The sequence below is a fragment of the Monodon monoceros genome, unplaced genomic scaffold, assembly GCF_005190385.1.
Source record: "Monodon monoceros isolate NGI ecotype Baffin Bay Population unplaced genomic scaffold, NGI_Narwhal_1 Super_Scaffold_22, whole genome shotgun sequence".
NCBI lineage: Eukaryota > Metazoa > Chordata > Mammalia > Artiodactyla > Monodontidae > Monodon > Monodon monoceros.
The window spans coordinates 23,987,036-23,997,624 of NW_021703779.1; the positions used below are offsets into that span (position 1 = coordinate 23,987,036).

Consider the following 10,589-nt stretch of genomic DNA (forward strand, 5'->3'; position numbering starts at 1 on the left):
TCATATGTATATATATTTCTGGACGTGGAGATGTGTCTAGTTTTAGCTATTTGTATATTTTTTGGGTTTTTTGTAATTCCGAATGACATATTACGTGTCCTTGAAATTTGATTTAAATATAACCTTTCAATGAAATATTTTGGAAGAATAATATAGATGATACAGGTTGACACAATTCTGGAAAGTGGCATACTGTATTTTATATTCAGAAGGAAACATGAATTTAGCATATCAGAGAAAGACCAAACAATTTTAGTGCTTACATGAACCAAAGATATTTAAGGAAAAGAGAAAATAACTGAATTAAAGAAATCTTAAAATGTGTAAAATGCCCAATTATAGTGTATGGATAATATTTAAAGCAAAATTAAATTTGAAATTCTATGCGTTATTTTTAAATGAATTATTCACAGTTTGTGTTGTTAAATGAGATTACGATTTATTTTTCAGTAAGACAGCTAGGTCTATCATTGCAAGAATTTATATACAATAAACTCTTATGACCCACATTTTGGACCAGTTTTTCACTGTGTTGGTGTCAATTTGTAGTCGATGTCAACTCAGATGACAAAAATAGCAGTTATGTATATGTCTATAATTTACCCCCATCAGAATCAACTGGGAAGTATTACTGCTTTACTTTGCTTATTTGCCATCAAAAAGAAAGATATGTTAGCATTTTTCAGAGTTTTGTCACTCATAATATATTAGCTGGAAAAGGTGTCACTTTGGATTTTGGATTCAGGTAAAGAAAGGGTAAGCAGCTCTTTGCAAGAAACTGCCCTCAGCAGGAAGCCCCTTTCCTTGTCATTTTAACAAAGCTATATTGGTAACTAACTTTTAACCAGGCACCCCCGTGCTCTACTCATCTCCACCTGAGCACACTTTTCAAATCTTTTAATCACACAATACCTTGTCTAACGTGTCGGTTCTTTCCGTAGACCAAAAGAAGTAGGAATGAAGAATAAGTAATTAACCAATGACCAGATCTCTTCCCTAGCTTCCCCTTCCATAATCTCACAAACAAACTGTGTGACCAACTGTGTGAACAAGATAACATCTAGAGGAAGATCCCGAGGAGCCTGCATGCAGTAGGGGATGACATGACTCTGACCCTCCTATCTCAATGATTAACCGAGATCACTTCCCCCTGTTCCTTGAAAACTTTCATGGCCGAGCAGACTCTTCAGAAGTGGTTCTTTGGGGACACTGAGCCCACCATCTCCCCAGGTTGCCAGCATTCTTATTAAAGACAACTTTCCCCTCTACCAACGCTTATGCGTTTGATTTTGTAAGCAGTGAGCAGCAGGACCCAATTCAATCGGTAACAAAAGGAGGGAAAAGCTGTGGAAAACAAAATTTCTCACAAGGAACTAGTGTGTTTAGTTCTATTAAATTATACGTAGGTAGGTTAAATATCACAGTGTATCCTAAATTTAAGGAAAGAAATACCGAAAACATGCCCCGTAGAGTTAACAGAAGCTGATGACTAACAGGAATTCTTGAGCTTGTCTTATAGAACAGCAGCTAAGGGAACAGCTTGTTAAAAACCCCCCTGCTTGTGGTTGGGGGCCCGCCTGCCGATGCAGGGGACGCGGGCTCGTGACCCGGTCCGGGAGGATCCCACGTGCCGCGGGGCGGCTGGGCCCGTGGGCCATGGCCGCTGGGCCTGCGCGTCCGGGGCCTGTGCTCCGCGACGGGGGAGGCCGCGGCAGTGAGAGGCCCGCGTACCGCAAAAAAAAAAACCCTGCTTGTAGCCTGCCTTCACTGAAGAAGCTTGCTTTAGTTATTTTATTTTCCTTTCTTTTTCCCCTCTCTTTAATTACATACCTTCCCAGCTTCATGGCAGCCCAGCTGTTTTACAGGAACTTGAAGTCAGCTCCTGTCCAGTGCAAGCCAGCTAAAGCAGGTAGGAAACCGACCCTGAAACTGTGCTTGCGCAGGTGTGGGATGATGGCCTGTTGACGTCAGAGGGCCAGAAACTCCTCCCCCAGATCATGCTAAGAGACCCCACTTTGAATCTGCAGAAGCATGTAACCCAGATGCACCTGCGCAGAAAACCAATTTCCTCACCTTTTCGCCTATCTCCAATCACCTTTCCCCACGCTGAAGATCACCCTGCTTATCCCATAAATATTCCAACACCCTCCCCTTCCGGGAGGCAGATCTGAGACTTGGTTTCCATCTCCTTGCTTGGCTGCCTTGTGAATAAACTCTTGGCCACAAACCTCGGCATCTAAGCGTTTGACTTACTGTGCCTTGGGCAAACGGACCTGGTTCAGTAACAATACATCAGTTTTTAGACACCACAGTTTGTAAAGCTCCCATCTTTGGTTTTGGTCCTAATATTAAAACTAAACAAAGACTTGCTGACCATAGTATGGATCACAAAATATGAAATTCTCCAGTCTAGGATTTTACACTGGATTATGTTCAACTATGTTTATAACAATTATAGGCGATTGCTTTAGAGTGTCTAAATTCATTTATTTCAATGAAGTTGATTACTCTGTATCAGGCACTGTGTGAAGTGTTTACATACAATGAAAACTGAGAATGATCCTTACCCTTCAGGAAACAATTTCAAAGATATTCAAATAAATTCAAACTTTGTATTAAAGCATACTAGGTCCTATGTACATTACATTACAGTAATAATGACGTTCAATTAATCAAATATTTTAGAGTTTTCAGCTGGTCCATAAATTATTACTTCTGCATGTCACACTTTTAAAAAATAGCTGCTGAAAGGCTAACTGTACTAGATAGCTATTGCCACAATAATGCTGCATAATAAAACATTTCAGTTTTTCAGTGGCTTAGGGTTTGGCTGATGTAGGCTTGGCTTAGCTGGTACCTAGCAGTTCAACTGGACTTAGCTACAGGTAATATATCAAGCTTAAGTCTGCCCTGTGTGTATCATTCTGCAACCCCAACTAAAGGAGCAATGGATAGCTAGGGCATTTTTTTCTCATGGAGGTGGCAGAGGTGTCGAGGGCCAAGCCAACCTGTGATGAAATATTTCAAGCCCTTGCTTACATCGCACTCGCTAACATTCCATTGGCCAAAGCAAGATACATACATGGCCACATACAAGTTCAAAAAGCAGGGAAATGCAGTTCAGCAAGCGTAAGGCCCTGGCAACAGGGTGGAAGAATACTTATATTGAGAGTGGGGAATAAGACCAGTAATTCAATCTACCGCACCATCCCTCCTTGGTATTGTCCTTTTCTGTAAAAGTTATCTGACCGCTCTTTCCCAGGAGCAGCGATGGCTAAGTTTCACCTTTGTGCTCCTGAAGTTGTTTATCCTTACCAACTATCACCGCACTTGCAGTTTTCAAGAAGTTGTATTAATGCTTTACAAGATTGTTACCTTGTGAAGGCCATTAGAGTATCCTACCCTCCCTTGGAGTTCCAGTGCATTTTTCTCGGCCTAGAGTTTAGAAAGTATTCAATGCCCAATATTTCAATTAGTAAAATGAGATTTTTTTTTTTTATTTTACAAAAACAACTCATGTATTTATTCCTTGAAAGGTATGTCATTAATTTCCCTATGAATGTTTGTAGCCACATCATTTAGAACTGCTTTAAATAAAAATATGTTGAATTTTGACCTTTATCTGAAACAAAATATGTGTAATACTAATTTAATTATTACTCTTCTTCTGACTACAATTAATTAATTAATTAATTAATTTTAACCAACTTCCAATTTGAATAATAGTTGGTAAATAACTTCTAATAGGTATGGAACAAAACTTTACAGGGTTTCCAGAATATTATCAGACTTACAGCTACAATTAGAAAGTATTTTAACCTTTTAAAAATATTTACTGAATTTAAAAACATTTGGAAAAATTTTACTGGAAATATAGCCCCCCTGCCCTAACCTGCCCACTCTTTTCTCAGGCCCTCTCTGTTACGTTGCACCCCAAACCGCAAACTTCAAATTGGCTATAATTCTTATTTGTCTGGAAACTATGTGCTTCTGTGCAACATAGACTGAACTATCAACAAGAGTTTTGTGTGTGTTTGATTTTTCAAAATGGAAGCTTTTATAACAGCACAAACATTGAGTTTATAGAAACAAATTCAAAATTACCTAAGACTTTGGACAAATCCAGCAAAATTAATGGTTGTACAAACCCTACTATATATCAGTTTGCATATGGAAGATATCACGTGAGCTGGTGTTCACATAGGCCCTACCTTCAATGTTTGAAATGACTTAAGGAATAAACCTCCTAAGGACTACATGACACCAAAAGTATACAAGTATCGTGCTGGGTATTTTGGCACCTCACTACTCTAAATTTCTTGTATATTGATAAGATACAATTGATACAAATAGAAACACACATTTTAGATATTGGAGAGCTAGAGTCTTTTACTAAGTCTCAAAATAACAGGAAAGAGAGAGAAGGCTCTAATTCTGGTAAGCCTGTGGCCTGCTACAACTGCCTTTCAATGTTCCTATGCAAGCTTCATTGGACTTAGTATTTACCAAGTCTCCATAACGGCTGACATATATGAGGTTCCATCTCAAGTTTCTTTTCCAAGGTCATAGCATCAGGCGGCGCTCTTTCACTGGTTGAAACAACTGTATCTGGTGTTTCTGAAGCGCAAGCACATCGTAGGAAGATACTTTTCCAAATACAAAAGTTGCTTGCTGTTAAAAGCTCCACATTGCTTTTGTCTTATGCATTGCACTGCATCTTCATACTTCATTCCCCCTTCAATTAAAGCTAGGGCAACCAGCACTGAAGCTCTCCCAAGACCTGCAGCACAGTGGACCACAATACAACAACTAGGATCAGAAATTTCTTTTTTACAAGTTTTAACCACTTATCAACGATCTGACTGGATGGTAGCGCACCATCATCAAAAGGCCAGTCCAGAACCTGGATACCTTCATTCTCCAAAATGGCAGTGTTACATGCAGCTTCACACACTCTTACTGTGGTGGTAACTCTGTTCTTCTTAAGTTCCTGTAAGAATTTGCTTAAGGAGGCATTGCTTGGGCTGTGCGCCATCAGAAATCTCATATTGGGACGTCCCTGGTGGTCCGTGGTTAAGACTTCACCTTCCAGGGCAGGGGATGCGGGTTTGACCCCTGGTCAGGGAGCTAAGATCCCACATGACTCTCGGCCAAAAAACCAAAACATAAAACAGAAGCAATATTGTAACAAACTCAATAAAGACTTTAAAAATGGTCCACATCAAAAAAAACTTAAAAAAACAAAAAGAAATCTCATATTCCTGTTTGCAATCTCTACAGGACCAGGGCAGTTCACCCCAGTCATGTGGAAGTAATTAAAATTAAAAAAATACAGAAAAGATGTAAAAGAACTGGAGGCTACTTCCAAATACTTCAGTCTAAATTTTCAGTGAGTTGAATATGAAGTTAGGAGTAATAGGAAATGAAATCAACCTTCAAACAAAACAAAAAGTATCAATGTTTCAGTACAGTAATACTGAAAATCAGGGCACTCAGCTTTGCCCCATTCAGGTCAGAACTCTTGCAAAATGGTCTCCTATTCAGTTCTGCTCTTCAATGTCCAAGTTATTCATTTCTATGGGAAGCTCTCAGGTAGTAACAACCTTCTAGAATTCACTGGTCTGCACAGAGGTTGGACTGGGCCTGTCAGTAATTCCTACTGCCTCTTGGACAGTCCATATATGTGTGACCAAGAACACTGGAGAACCGAGAGATATGTTCACTCATTGACGAATGTGGCCTAGTCAGACAGCCGGTCCCCAGGCAGGAATGACAATGCTCTGTGCACAGCTCCGGGAAAAGCGGATCTACTGCCACCAGGGTCCAAAATTTGCCTTAGGTGGCCCGTATCGCCAGTCCTCCCTTGTTTCTCTGCCGGAAGGACAAAGGGAGAATACATACACCAGCCGACAGGGAATCCCGGCCAAGTGCAGACAAGGAGGAACCGGGCAGGGGTAAAGCAAAGGCTGGAGCATCATAAAGGGGAAGCAAACACCCATGTGCGAAAGCTATTTATTTCTATGGCAATGTTTCATAAATTAGTCTACAGATTCTCCCACGCAACACTTCTAATGCACAGATCACATTTCATATTAGACGACCATTAAATGTCAGCTCCCTTTCTTTACACAAACAACAAACAAAAGGTGATATTAGAGGTGGCCCTGAATTAACATGCCAATTTAACATCATTTAACAGGAGAATAATTGGTTGTGATACTGATTATTTCTTTGGCGCAGCTGTTAGGTGGCACTGTGCTCCAGGCTGACTCAGAAATCATTCACAGATTTTCCCTCCCATTTACTACAAAACGAATGTGTTTGATATCCAGCCTCTACAGTCATTTCAAATCAATTTCCCCACATACCAGCATGATCTGCTTTCTAAGACTTAAAAAGTATTAAAAAGAAAGAAAAAATTAAAGAATGAAAGTAAGTCAACTAGTCTAAGGGGGATCTAAACCTCTCTGATCTCAATGGACTTCAAATTCATAAGGTCTTTACTTTTGTCCAAGGTGAGGAGGAAGTTAAAGTGAGACTGGGAAAGGGATTGTGGACTAAGAACCACTCTGCCTCCCTCTAACCTGCAGTGGGGGCTGAGACAAAAGGATGCAAATGACCATTGTATTTTCCAAAACATTCAAAGGCCCAAAGTGACTCTTCTCACTATCTAAGTCACCGGTGGTGAGGAGGAAATTACTGTAGAAAAAGAGATTGTAGAAAGGGAGTATACGATGTGTGCATGTGTAAAATGATAACTTATCATACTCATCTTCTCTGGGTGGATATGAAAAATAAAGTACGTCTATATGGCTGTAGTCATATTCTTTATTCAAGCACACAGTGAGGAAATGGGGAGTGTGTAATTCAAAACCACACTATACTTGCCATACCCCACTATGATTAACTTCTGTAACTCACTGGCTCACTGGAAAGTTGCATGACTTATATGCCTAGGTACAGCTATATGCACATATACATATATATACGTACGGACACACAAACATACATTACTTTCATCACACTATGTGTATCATAAATGAATTCTGCATCTGCAAACATATACTACATATTTCCTTCTCTGAGAGGACATATCCAGATTAGTAATAATGAAAAGTAGACTACCTAAGAAGCCATTTGTCATATTTACTTTTATCTTCTCTATAAACATATTCCTTTTCCCTTTCCATACATTTAAAGTAAAAATCTAGAAAAAAAAAATCTTATTTTCAAGATTCACATTTTGGTAATATATTGTCTAAAATATGTCCGCCGTCACAGCGCATGCATCTCCCCAACTCCTGACTAAAACTCCATGAAAGGAGAGGAAATATATGCATTTGAAAATAATATATTTGTAACATAAATAATATATTTATAAATAATATATAACATAAAAAATTAAAATGTGTCATTAATGGATATGTATTAAGGAAGACCAGGAGGTATTTCGGCATTAATTCAATACACATTTATTAAGGCTCTCCTAAATACTGGTAAAATCTAGACCTAGTCCATAAGAAGCTTGTTATCTACAGGAGAAATACACATATATAAACTAACTTTAAAAAAATTAAAGACTTTATACTATAATAAGAACAAACTGAGTTCAGGAGAGGGTGTGAATAAATCTGCCTGGCATATGAAGCAGGATGCTAGAACAAGACCTCTCAGACTCAGTGACATTTTTGCTCATCCATACATTGATCTTTCACCATTTTAACCACAGTATGTCTCTACAATAGCTGTATACTACGTACATTTTTATGAGGGTAAAATGCCCACCAAAAAAAAATTGGCAGCAATCAATGGAACCGCCAGGTAAGATTAGTAAAGAATGAAACGTCATGCAAGTTGGATTGAAATATAACCAGGAGAAAATGGGAAAAATAATTACCTTAATAACTGCTCTTTGATGCCTCAGGAAAAGAAAAGAAATCCGGAAGACTTCTGAAATAAAATATAACGTACTATATATAAAGTTTCATCAGACAACTAACTTAATGCTGAATAAAAAGATCAATTACTCTTAAAAAAATTCTAACACCTGTTCAAGGAGTTCTTAAAGAGGGAAAATTGGATTATTTATCTAAGATATATTAAATATGAGAACTATTATAAGATATAGTATACTTGGCAAAGATAACTACAAACCCAAGAGAAATTATATTTTTGAACTTTTGAGTTATTTTGATATTTTATTTTAGTTTTGGTTCAAAAGAAATAAAAGGTTATACTGTCTTACCAAATAGAGTTAAGAAAATCATGAGGCTGAATTAATAGTCATTTTCCATTCTGCTATGTATCTAGAATATTTTATAAATTGCTAGATATTTTAGACATCAGAAAATGGTAATTTTTCACATAAATTATTAAGTCCTAACCTAATTTATCATCAAGGTTTTTTGTACTTGTAAAACATGTTACTAAGTAAACACTATTCATTAGATGTGACCTAAAATTTTTATTCTCAATTCCTCTCTTTAAACTTACCATTTAGAGAGTTTATCTATAACAAATGCCTTGTGTGGCCAGAAACTTTCAAAGCTGAAATAAAAATAAACAGTTGTATGGAAAGAGGAACAATGACAATAAAGCTTAAAAGGTGTTGATTTAATCATTTAGACCACCTTAGATATAATTTTAAAAAAATAATACAAAACCCTAAAGTGCTTTTTTGATACTTCATTTTCTTGTCATTTTATTACTTTTTTTTTTTTTTTTTTTTTCGGTACGCGGGCCTCTCACTGTTGTGGCCTCTCCCGTTGCGGAGCACAGGCTCCGGACGCGCAGGCTCAGCAGCCATGGCTCACGGGCCCAGCCGCTCCGCGGCATGTGGGGTCTTCCCGGACCAGGGCACGAACCCGTGTCCCCTGCATCGGCAGGCGGACTCTCAACCACTGCACCACCAGGGAAGCCCACTAGGTCATTTTTTAATGAGGAAGGAATTTCAATAAAGTAGGAGAGAAGAAAGTGGCGGGGTGTGTGTGTGTGTGCGTGTGTGAGCAAAATAATCAGGGGGGAATAGGGAAAGAGAAAGGACAGAAAGAGCATTCAGAAAGATTTGGAGAAATTCCCTTTTTCCCTTTTTTCCTAAATCCTTAAGGGTAGTTGAAGGGAAGCAGGAAGGGCAAACTCATTGCTAAATAGCACCCTCTGTTAAAACAACAGGATTTAAAGTTCTCTAGGTTTGTGGTGTAAATGGATTCCATTCCTGCCACTATGGTTAAGCACAACAGCACAATAGATGGTCTGTTAACCTGATTGTTGCATTACTGCTGGGATGGAATATGCATCCGTGCAATGAAGAATGCAAAAAGAATGAATTTCTAGAGCAGGACCACTATTAATACCCACACAATAAAATCTGCTCATTCTTTGAGAGGCAAAAACAATTATAATGCCTGGCATTCATTTGAATTTAATGAGACTAGAGTTAGTTCAAACCTTTCCTAGGGACACATGCTAGGAGCATCTTAGGTACAGGCATATACATTTAGACCATTACAATATGACTTTAAAAAGCATTACATATTACTTAGAGTTATTAATAAAATAATATATACTTCCCTCCAATACAAGCATATCTACATGGGTCAAAAAATAAAGAAAAATTGTGAGTTAAGACATCTTTATACCTTTTTTCTTTATATCACAGTTTCAAAGCCTGCATAAAATTTAGAATCCTGAAATGCATAATACTTCATGCTTTTTTAGGAATATGAAAACTTATGCCTATTTTTAAACAAATATTAAGGTATAATTCTCACTGAACGTACTGCACATATTCAAAGTGAATAGTTCCCCAAAAGTTTCCTCATGGCCCTTTATGAGCTATCCTTTAACCCTCAACACCAGCCCCCGACGCATTTTGTAGGCAACCTTTTTATGCTATTAAACATTTGTTTGAATTTCTTGAAATTTTATTTAAATAGGATCATGCAGTATATATATATTTTTCTTGTCAGGATTCTTTCATTCAGAATAATTGTTTTTTAAGATTCACCCATGTTTTAGTGTGTATTATGGGTTGAAATTTGTCCCCCCAAAAGATATCTTGCAGTTCTAACACCCAGTACCACAGAATGTGACTCTATCTGGGAATAGAGTCATTGCAGATGTAATTATTTAAGTTGAAATGAGGTCGTACTTGAGTAGGGTGGACCCTTATTCCACTATGACTAGTGTCCTCATAAGAAGAGAAGAGACACACAGACACTCACATGCGTGAGGAACATGTCCTGTGATGACAGAGGCAGAGATTGAAGTGCTACAGCTGCAAGGTGGTGCCAAATCCACATCCAACTGGTGTCCTTTGAAAAAGGGAAAATGTGGACATAGCCACAGACATTCACAGAGAGAAGTCTATGTGCAGATACACACAGGAAGAAAGCCACGTAATGACAGATGATGAGTGATGCATCTCCAAGTCAAGGAACATCAAAGGTTGCCTGGAAACCACCAGGAGCTGAGAAGAGGCAAGGAAAGATTCTCTCCTACAGGTTTCGGAGGGTACATGGCACTGCCGACACTTTGATTTCAGACTTTCAGTATCCAGAACCGTGAGACAATAAATTTCTGTTTTTTTA

The 10,589-nt window shown here is 38.2% G+C and overlaps 1 pseudogene; it reads right to left on the bottom strand.

The window, feature by feature from the left end:
• Positions 1-4,586: 4,586 nt before the first annotated feature.
• Positions 4,587-5,047, bottom strand: LOC114905758 (annotated as a pseudogene).
• Between the last annotated feature and the right edge of the window lie 5,542 nt (positions 5,048-10,589).